Source organism: Oryx dammah, unplaced genomic scaffold (genome assembly GCF_014754425.2).
Source record: "Oryx dammah isolate SB20612 unplaced genomic scaffold, SCBI_Odam_1.1 HiC_scaffold_777, whole genome shotgun sequence".
Classification (NCBI taxonomy): domain Eukaryota; kingdom Metazoa; phylum Chordata; class Mammalia; order Artiodactyla; family Bovidae; genus Oryx; species Oryx dammah.
Window position 1 is genome coordinate 1 of NW_024070925.1, and position 9,304 is coordinate 9,304.

General features: G+C 43.3%; 1 long non-coding RNA gene across 1 annotated transcript; it reads right to left on the reverse strand.

The window, feature by feature from the left end:
• Nucleotides 1–40: 40 nt before the first annotated feature.
• On the reverse strand, nt 41–5,621 carry LOC120859394. Its single transcript, XR_005720069.1, has 4 exons — nt 5,464–5,621; nt 3,825–3,926; nt 3,570–3,613; nt 41–253 (listed from the first exon to the last, which is right to left on the reverse strand). It is a non-coding gene; the product is annotated as an uncharacterized LOC120859394 (long non-coding RNA).
• Nucleotides 5,622–9,304: the final 3,683 nt, after the last annotated feature.

Genomic DNA, 9,304 nt, shown 5'->3' on the forward strand with positions numbered 1-9,304 from the left:
TGTGTTTTAAAAGAGGTGACTATTGCACAGACATGCGTACGCAGGGCAGATAGTCAATCAATTTATTTAAACCCTCAGCAATCAAATAACACCAATGAGGACATGATTTAGTGCCAAGGAGAGATGAGCTGGGAGAGGGAGTATGAGTGTGAAGAGAGCAGGATCATGTGAATCAGGAACCAGGAAAGTCGTCTTCGTGTTGTTGATCTTGATTCCACGGAGACTAGGACATGTCTGGTCTCAGTGACTCTTTCTGTAGGTGAATAAGAGAGAACAAAAGGTTTAGTAGAGTTAACTGTGTGACAGCTCACAAGGGTGAGCCTTAGGCAGTAGGCTGTCCAGGGTACAGGGAGCTGGTAGCTGATCCAATATCCGATTCCAGTTGGACCTCGACACTGCACATCTCTCTGACAGCAGTTTTCCTGTGGAATTGTCCCCAGGATGTACATAAGCTTGGAGGTTCCCCACTGGGCATTGATTCTATGAGTAATGAGTCCACAGTGCATGTACATCTTCATCTAAAGATGATTTTCAGGCTCTGTATTTGGAGCAAACAGCTCTAATCCTGAAATTTGTCTTTTGGGTCCTCAAGAATTAACTTCTTTACTTTTTTAAAATATTAGCGTATAGTTGATTATAAATGTTGCATTAATTTCAGGTGTACAGCCAAGTGATTGTACATACAAAAGTTAGTATCTATTCTTTTTCAGATTCTTTTCCCATTTGGGTTTTACAGAGTATTGCATACAGTCCCCCTGTGTGATGAAGTTGGACCTTGTTCTCTATCCATCCTGTATATGATAGTTTCCATCTACTAACCCCAAATTTCTCAGACAGTAAGGTATCTTCCTGCAACTCAGGAAACCCACGTTTGAACCCTGTGTTGGTGAGATCTTCTATAGGAGGGAATGGCTACCCTCTCCAGTATTTTTGCCTGGAGAATCCCATGCACAGTGGAACCTGCAGGGCTATGTTCCATGGGGTCGAAGAGAGTCGGACGCACCTGAGCAACTAACCCTTTCTTTCACATTCACTTTTCAACTGCAAAACTCCCAATCCTTCGCTTCCCAACCCCCTGCCACTTGGCAACCTCAAGTCTGTTCTCCACGTCTGTGAGTCTGTTTCTGTTTTGTACAGAAGTTCCTCCGTGTCATGTTTTAGATTCCAAACAGAAGTGATATCTATGCAAAAGTGGATGTCACTCATTCGTATTCAACTCTTTGTGATCCCATGGACTGTAGCCCACCAGGTTCCTCTGTCCATGGAGATGCTCCAGGCAAGAATACTGGAGTGTGTTGCCATTTCCCTCGCCAGGGGATCTTCCAGACCCAGGGATTGAACGTGGGTCTCCTGCATTGTTGGCAGACTTGTGACCATCTGAACCATGGCATTTTATCTACACTAAACTGAAAGGTGGAGCATAAAGAAAGCTGAGCACCAAAGAATTGATGCTTTTGAACTGTGGTGTTGGCGAAGTCCCTTGAGAGTCCCTTGGACTGCAAGGAGACCCAACCCGTCCATCCTATAGGAAATCAGTCCTGAATATTCATTGGAAGGACTGATGCTGAAGCTGAAATGCCAATCCTTTGGCCACCCGATGCAAAGAAATGACCCATTTGGAAAGATCCTGATGCTGGGGATGATTGAAGGAGTGAGGAGAAGGGGACAAGAAAGGATGAGATGTTTTGATGTCATCCCCGAATCAATGGACATGAGTCAGAGCAAGCTTCGAGTCCTCATGATGGACAGGGAGGCCTGGGATACAGCAGTCCATGGGGTCACAAAGAGTTGTATACGACAACGAGTGAACTAAACTGAAAACTATAAGTGACGTTTATGGCATTTGTGTATCTCTTTCTGGCTTATTTCACTCAGTGTGACAAACATCCAGGTCCATCCATGTTGCTATAGAGTTAATTGCTTCTGTTTCTCGCCGAGTAACATTCCGGCATCCAGTCCCATCACTTCATGGGAAATAGATGGGGAAATAGTGGAAACAGTGTCAGACATTATTTTGGGGGGCTCCAAACTCACCGCAGATGGTGACTGAAGCCATGAAATTAAAAGACGCTTACTCCTTGGAAGAAAAGTTATGACCAAACTAGATAGCATATTCAAAAGCAGGGACATTACTTTGCCGACTAAGGTCCGTCTAGTCAAGGCTATGGTTTTTCCTGTGGTCATGTATGGATGTGAGAGTTGGACTGTGAAGAAGGCTGAGCACCGAAGAATTGATGCTTTTGAACTGTGGTGTTGGAGAAGACTCTTGAGAGTCCCTTGGACTGCAAGGAGATCCCACCAGTCCATTCTGAAGGAGATCAACCCTGGGATTTCTTTGGAGGGAATGATGCTGAAGCTGAAACTCCAGTACTTTGGCTACCTCATGCGAAGAGTTGACTCATTGGAAAAGACTCTGATGCTGGGAGGGATTGGGGGCAGTAGGAGAAAGGGATGACCGAGGATGAGATGGCTGGGTGGCATCACGGACTCGATGGACATGAGTCTGAGTGAACTCCGGGAGATGGTGATGAACAGGGAGGCCTGGCATGCTGCAATTCATGGGGTCGCAAAGAGTCGGACACGACTGAGTGACTGAACTGAACTGAACTGAACTGAACGTTCCATTGAATATACGTACCACTTCATTGTTATCACATTCACCTGGACCCCAGTGCTTTTAGTTGCTCTTTTTGTTAAGAATTTTTCTCGACAGAACATTGAAAGCCATACTTTAGCTAAGATCAGTGTCCTTTCTGGATGCTGTGTTACTTTAGAAAGTTTAAACATCTCACTTTTGGAACATCTTCCAGTAGCATATATCACAAATGCATGTTTCAGACAGTGTTGTTGGAAGGCATTTACTGGTTTTGTGAGAATCATATGAGATCAAACACAGGTCTTGCAGAAAGCGTGAAAGTGGAAGTCGCTCCGTCGTGTCCAACTCCTTGTAATCCCATGGACCATGACAGTCCATGGAATTCACCACACCAGGATACTGGAGAAGCCTTTCCCTTCTCCAGGGAATGTTCCCAACCCAAGGATCAAACCCAGGTCTCCCCTGCTGAGCCACAAGGGAAGCCCAAGAATACTGGAGAGGGTAGCCTTTCCCTTCTCCAGCAGATCTTCCAGACGCAGGAATCAATCTGAGGTCTCCTGCATTTCAGGTGGATTCTTTACCAACTGAGCTATCTGGGAAGCCCTGCTTCAGGGAAGCAGAGCTCTGTTTAATACCGATTCTATTGGAGGATGAATGTGTGGGGGCAACCACGAGATCAGGACTGATGGGAACACTAATAATTTTCACCCACTCGGGATTCCTGCTTCTGTCTGATGACTCTGGTCTGCAAGATTCCTGCAGGATAAGACTTTCTCACCACAACTGCTTGGCGTTAATCAAGCAAACTGTTTTCAATAGTATGCCTTAAGAGCAGCAAAATTATGGAACAGAAAAATTCTTTAGTGACACATTTAAATTGTTGGGGCAAATATTTCACATATATGAAATAACAGTGTGACCTTATTACTTCATCTGGAAGGGGCAGCATTAATAATGGACTGTGTTTACTTACAGAAGTGTCAGAGTCACTTTTTTTTCACTCCTCTGGACAGTTATCTAAGGAAAAAAACATGGGAGAAACAAAAGAGCCACCGATTACTAACATTCCCCAGCATTTCTAAGTTTCCTTTCTTCCTTCCTTTCTTCTAATACCACATCTTAAAGAGATTACTTGTGGAAGAAGAAATTTTGAATATGTTGACTTGTTTTCTGATTTTCACACACCAGTTGAATGGTATGGTCAGGGGGAAAGGTGTAATTCCTTTACCAATTTCGATGAAGTTCAGGATATTTTCTTCTGGAATCCCTTTTTCTCTCACGGTGTTGTAGTACTCTTCTTTGTCTTTCGATTCAACATTATTTCCTGTGCCTGTAAAATCACCATGCAAAACACAGAATTGTTGACCCCTGGGAACCCATGGAAATTTCGCAATCGACAGAACAAAAAATGGAACGTGACAATCAGATGTTCACTTGCATAATCTCAGAGATTTCAATGGTTCCCATGACACAGACATGTGTTTTCTGTGTTAAGAAGTGAGCCCAGTCCAACTTGGTGAGTAGGACACCCTACCTCTCAGCATCAGGAGCTGGACGACAAAGAGTTGCCAGGATCATCATGACTAATTTGGAACCTACCTACTTCTCTCACCTTCCTCGCATATGTACCTGTCAGTCCTATCTGTTTGTACCCCAAGCTTAATAGGAAACACCTTTCTCCCCTTCCACGGACACGTTCACCTCATGACACATAATAACAGGGGCCGATTTACTCTTTCATGAACCTACCATTCTACCCATAACCTTTGGTGAAATAGACCCCTGTTGTCCCCATCACACACACACCCCTCTCAGTGCCTTGAGGGGGTGATGTCAATGTTCATAAGAACAATGCATTTGAACCATGGAAAAGGATAAAGATTTATCTTCTAAGTGCCTGTTCCAAGGCTCACAGTGCATCAGAAAACTGATATCGCATACTAAGACATACATATGGAATCTGCATATATGGAATCTAGAAAGATGGTACTGATAATGAATTCCTTTGCAGGGCATCAGTGGAGAAACAGTCATAGAGAAGAGACTTATGGGCACGGGGAGAGGGGAGGAGATGGTGAGATGTATGGAGAAAGGAACATGGAAACTGACTTGTCCACATGTAAAAGAGATGGCCAATGGAAATTTGCTGTATGTCTCTGGGAACTCAAACAGAGGCTCTGTATCAACCTGGGGTGGGGGGCGGATGGGGAGGGAGATGGGAGGGAGTTTCAAAAGTGGGGGCATATATGTATACCTATGGGCTTCCCCTGCGGCTCTGCTGCTAAAGAATCCTCTTGCACTATGGGAGACCTGGGCTTGATCTGTGGTTTGGGAAGTTACCCTGGGAAGCGAAAGGCTACCCACTGCAGTATTCTGGCCTGAAGAATCCCAAGGATCATGGGGTCACAGAGAGTCAGACACGACTGAGCAACTTTCACACAAGCATATGTATAAGTATGGCTGATGCATGTCTGTTTGGCAGAAAACAGTACAGTCTATAAAGGAGTTATCTTTCCATTAAAAATAAATAAAATTTTAAACATGAAATAAAGTCAGCCTCATTATAGATATGGCTTGAAGTCTGTTGACATGTGTAAAATAAAATATTCTAGTAAAACCTCATTTTTTAAAATTTCAAGAGATAGAAATCATTTTGCAATGTCTGATGATGTGATATGCTTCACTTTATGGCCCCCTGTTTCTTGGTAGATTACCTCCAGGATCCTTAATTCAGTGAGCATAAAGATACAGGCGTTGCACCATGAATATGGAATACTGTCAGCACCTCCTGATATTCTGAATGAATCTCCTGAAAGTGTACGTGTTACATGAGAATGGTTATGAAAATTATAGGATGTCATACCCACCAAATAATTGCACCAGTTCTGTCTCCTTGCCATGTTCTTCCACGTTGACAGTGTGCGTTAAGAGAGTGTTCTTGTCCCCACTAATGAGTTGAAATTCATTGTGACCCGCATCTACAAGAGAGAGAAAAGATACAAACAGCTCCACCTTAACGTGTTGTCAGTTAGATTATTGTGACACACGGCGGGCATGAACAACAGTCCATCGAGTATGGACCCACTCATTTCATGCGTGCACAGAGTGCTATCGTTAACCACGGCAAGGAAAGGAGGCAAAAATTTTCCTCATCCCCACCTTTTCCCACAATTAGCCAGTCACTCTTTGCTCTCTTACTAAGATGCTTCATAGAAAGTGTGTTCTGATAAACCTAAGGGATTCTTTTTCTGCTTAGTTATTTATTTATTTTCGACTTGCTGAGTCTTCCCTGCTGCCTGTGGGCTTTCTCCACTTGTGGTGTCTGTGGAGTGCAGTCTAGGTGTGGTGTGCAGGCTTCTCATTGCAGTGCCTTCTCTTGTTGCCGAGCACAGGCTCTGGGGTGCGTGGGTTTCGGTGGTTGCAGGGGGCTCTGGAGTGCACGATCAGTAGTTGTGGTGCAGGAGTTTAGTTCCCCCACAGAGTGTGGGATCTTCTTGGATTAGGGATTCAACCTATGTCTCCTGCCCTGGCAGGCAGATTCTTGTCCCCTGGACCACCAGGGAAGTCCCTGAGAGTATTTTAAAACATCACAAACGTGTTATCAAATCCAGGTTCAAAACTTCTTTGTATTTCTCTTACCCCAGCCATGGAATTGGTTTCTCTTGACAAAAATCAACCTACCTAGAGGTCACTTCCTTCCACACCTGGCGTGCTGCCCCTCCACTCTGTCCTGCCCATCCACTCTGCCCCACATGTCTGGACAAGAAGCAGCTCCGACCTACTGTGTTACACTACACTCTATGTTCATCATCTCTCTCCTGGCCTCCACCTCACCTTCCTGCAATCTCAGCAACATGGAACATAAAAATCCCCATCTGTGTTCCTGAAGCATGCAAACACCATTGCTCAGTCTCTGAAACATTGAAAATTATTAGAGTGCTTGGGGAAAAAAAAAAGGCAGCCAAAGCAACTTCACGTTGGGAGCCACGTTAGGCATTACTGACAAAATGGAGGCACCCCCAACCCCTTATCTTTCCTGCAGGCACAGACCCGGGATGAAGGAGTTAGGTCTTGTGATTCTGACTTGTTTTTTTCCTCTCCTCAGCTGAGTTGACTGAAAAAGAATATTAAGGTGCGTATTGTTCTTGAGAGGCGCATGAGAAGGCTCAAAGCCTTCTGAAGCTGTGCTCAGAAAAGAATTCATAAAGTTAGTCACTGACATTTGTTCAAGGACTTTTACAAAAGTGTTCCAGGATGAGCACGTAGGCTGCAGCTTGAGGCCATGGGAGGGATTGCTACCTGAAGCCTATTTGTGAGGAAAATGTTTATGGCAAGGGAGTTTACTGAATTTAGGGCTTACAAATAATTAAAATAGTTAGAAGTTGAAGATTTAAGGAATGTTGTAATGTTAGCATATTTTACCGTAGATTATAGAGGCTAGGAATTGTAGAGATACTATAGCTAGAAGCCTTTTTAAGAGATAGTGAGCTCAGGATGTTAGGGGCAAACAGGATTTAGAAAGGTAAGAAATAAACTGAGGAATGAGTTGCAATGTAATCACAAGTTAACTATAGGACACATAAGAGGTAGTAGATAATAGATGTTAAAGCTGATTTGGGGAGAATCGCTGAAGCAGGAACTCTGTTTAAAGGGCAACAATGATTTATGGAGATAATAAGTCTGGGTGAGGAGGAACTGAAAATGTCAAACCTCTGCCCTAATGTTTTTATAAAAGTATAAAAGAGAATCCTAAACTTGAAATAAATTGGCAGTCCAAGAAAACTGAGAGGCTGGCTTGTTTCTCGCTGACACCGCTCACCCCTTCAGGTTGAATCCCTGGCTGCTGGAGCTGGACTCCGGCAGCTTCAGAGTCTCAGAGCCCTGATGAGAATATGCAATTTTCCCAAGGCCACGCTGAGTCCACCAGCCTTGCTCACGTTGGGACAGCTTAGTTCAGACTATCAGTCCTCAGATTATCAGTGACCACCTGTGGTTGACCATGGCTTCACCAAGTGGGCATAGCAGCATCACTGAATTGACTGTGATGTTCACGAAGGAATGGGACAGTGAGAGTAAACTTGTCTTCTGGGCATCAGCTCACCATCAAGGCCACTGCTGTACTGGGCCTGATGCAGGTACACCTCACAGTCCCCAAAACAAAGCTGAAGGCTGCAATGGCTGGTCTCCAAGAGACCTTCCGAGAAGTCTTGCACTTCTGTTTATCTCCTTTGTTTAGTCACCATGTAAAAATCAAGCTAAAATAGGTTGCAAAAATGGAGAAGAGTAAAGACAGTGGAAGCATTCATGATTCAGCCAAAAGAAACCATATAGTGGGAGTAAGAAAAAAATGAAGGCATAATTTAGAAAACCTCAAATATCAAAAGTTATCAATCAAAATATGGGGAAATATTTCAGGAATGAATTTTACTAATTTGTGGCAATCGCATATGTAATGTGTGACTACTTAATTTAGGCAAGGGTTGTAATCACATATTGATCTAATTAAATTTTAATCAAACATGTTTCCCTTAGGCCATGTGAAAATAATAATGTTATTTGGGGCCATTATGAAGAGCTCAGAGATACAAAGCTTGGCCAGCATGCCCATTGCTTAGTATAGAAGCTGCCTTTATGGTTGAACTCACGATGATTTCCTTGAGTTCAAGTTCATCCATCACATCTTGAATGGACTAAGATATTATAAGATTGTCTTTAAATAGTGAATGACACTAATATGCCACCTCAAGATAGATCCCGAGACCTCAGTTCATAAGCCTGTTGTAAATTATCTGTGAGAATTTTATGAAATAGAAATTGTACACTCATGCTTAGCCACATTGTTCTGGTTGATATTTAATCGCTATGTCATGTCTGACTCTCAATGACTCCATGAACTGTACCACACCAAGTTCCTCAATCCTCCACAATCTTCCAGAATTTGCTTAAATTCATGTCCTTTGAGTTGATGATGCCATCCGACCATCTAATTCTCTGTTATCCCCTTCTCCTCCTGCCTTCAAACTTTCCCAACATCAGGGTTTTTTCCAATGAGTCAGTTCTTCGCATCATGTGGCCAACTTACTGGGACTTCAGCTTCAGTATCAGTCCTTCCAATGAATATTCAGAATTTATGTCCTTTAGAATGGACTGATTTGATCTCCTTGCAGTCCAAGGGACTCTCAAGAGTCTTCTCCAGCACCACCTTTCAAAAGCATCAGTTCCTTGGTGCTCAGCTTTCTTTACGGTCCAAATCTCAAATCCATACATAACTAGGGGGAAAAAATACTGTTGAGTAAATGGATCTTTGTTGGCAAAGTGATGTCTTTGCATTTTAATAAGCTGCCTTGGGTTGTCATAGCTTTCCTCCCAAATACAAATTATCTTTAATTTCGTGGACGCAGTCAAAATCCACAGTGATTTTTGAGCCCAAGAAGATAAAACCTGTCACTGCTTGCAGTCTTTCCACTTAATATTTCCATAAAGTGAGGGGACCAGATGCCATGATCTTAGCGTTTTTGAATGTGGAGTTTCAGACCAGCTTTTTCAGTCTCCTCGTTCACCGTCATCATGAGACTCTTAGTTCCTTTTCATTATCTTCCATTAAAGTGGTATCATCTGCATATCTGATGCTGTTGATATTTCTGCCAGCAATCTTGATTCCAGCTTGTCATTCATCCAGCCTGGCATTTGGCATGATGTGCTCTGCAT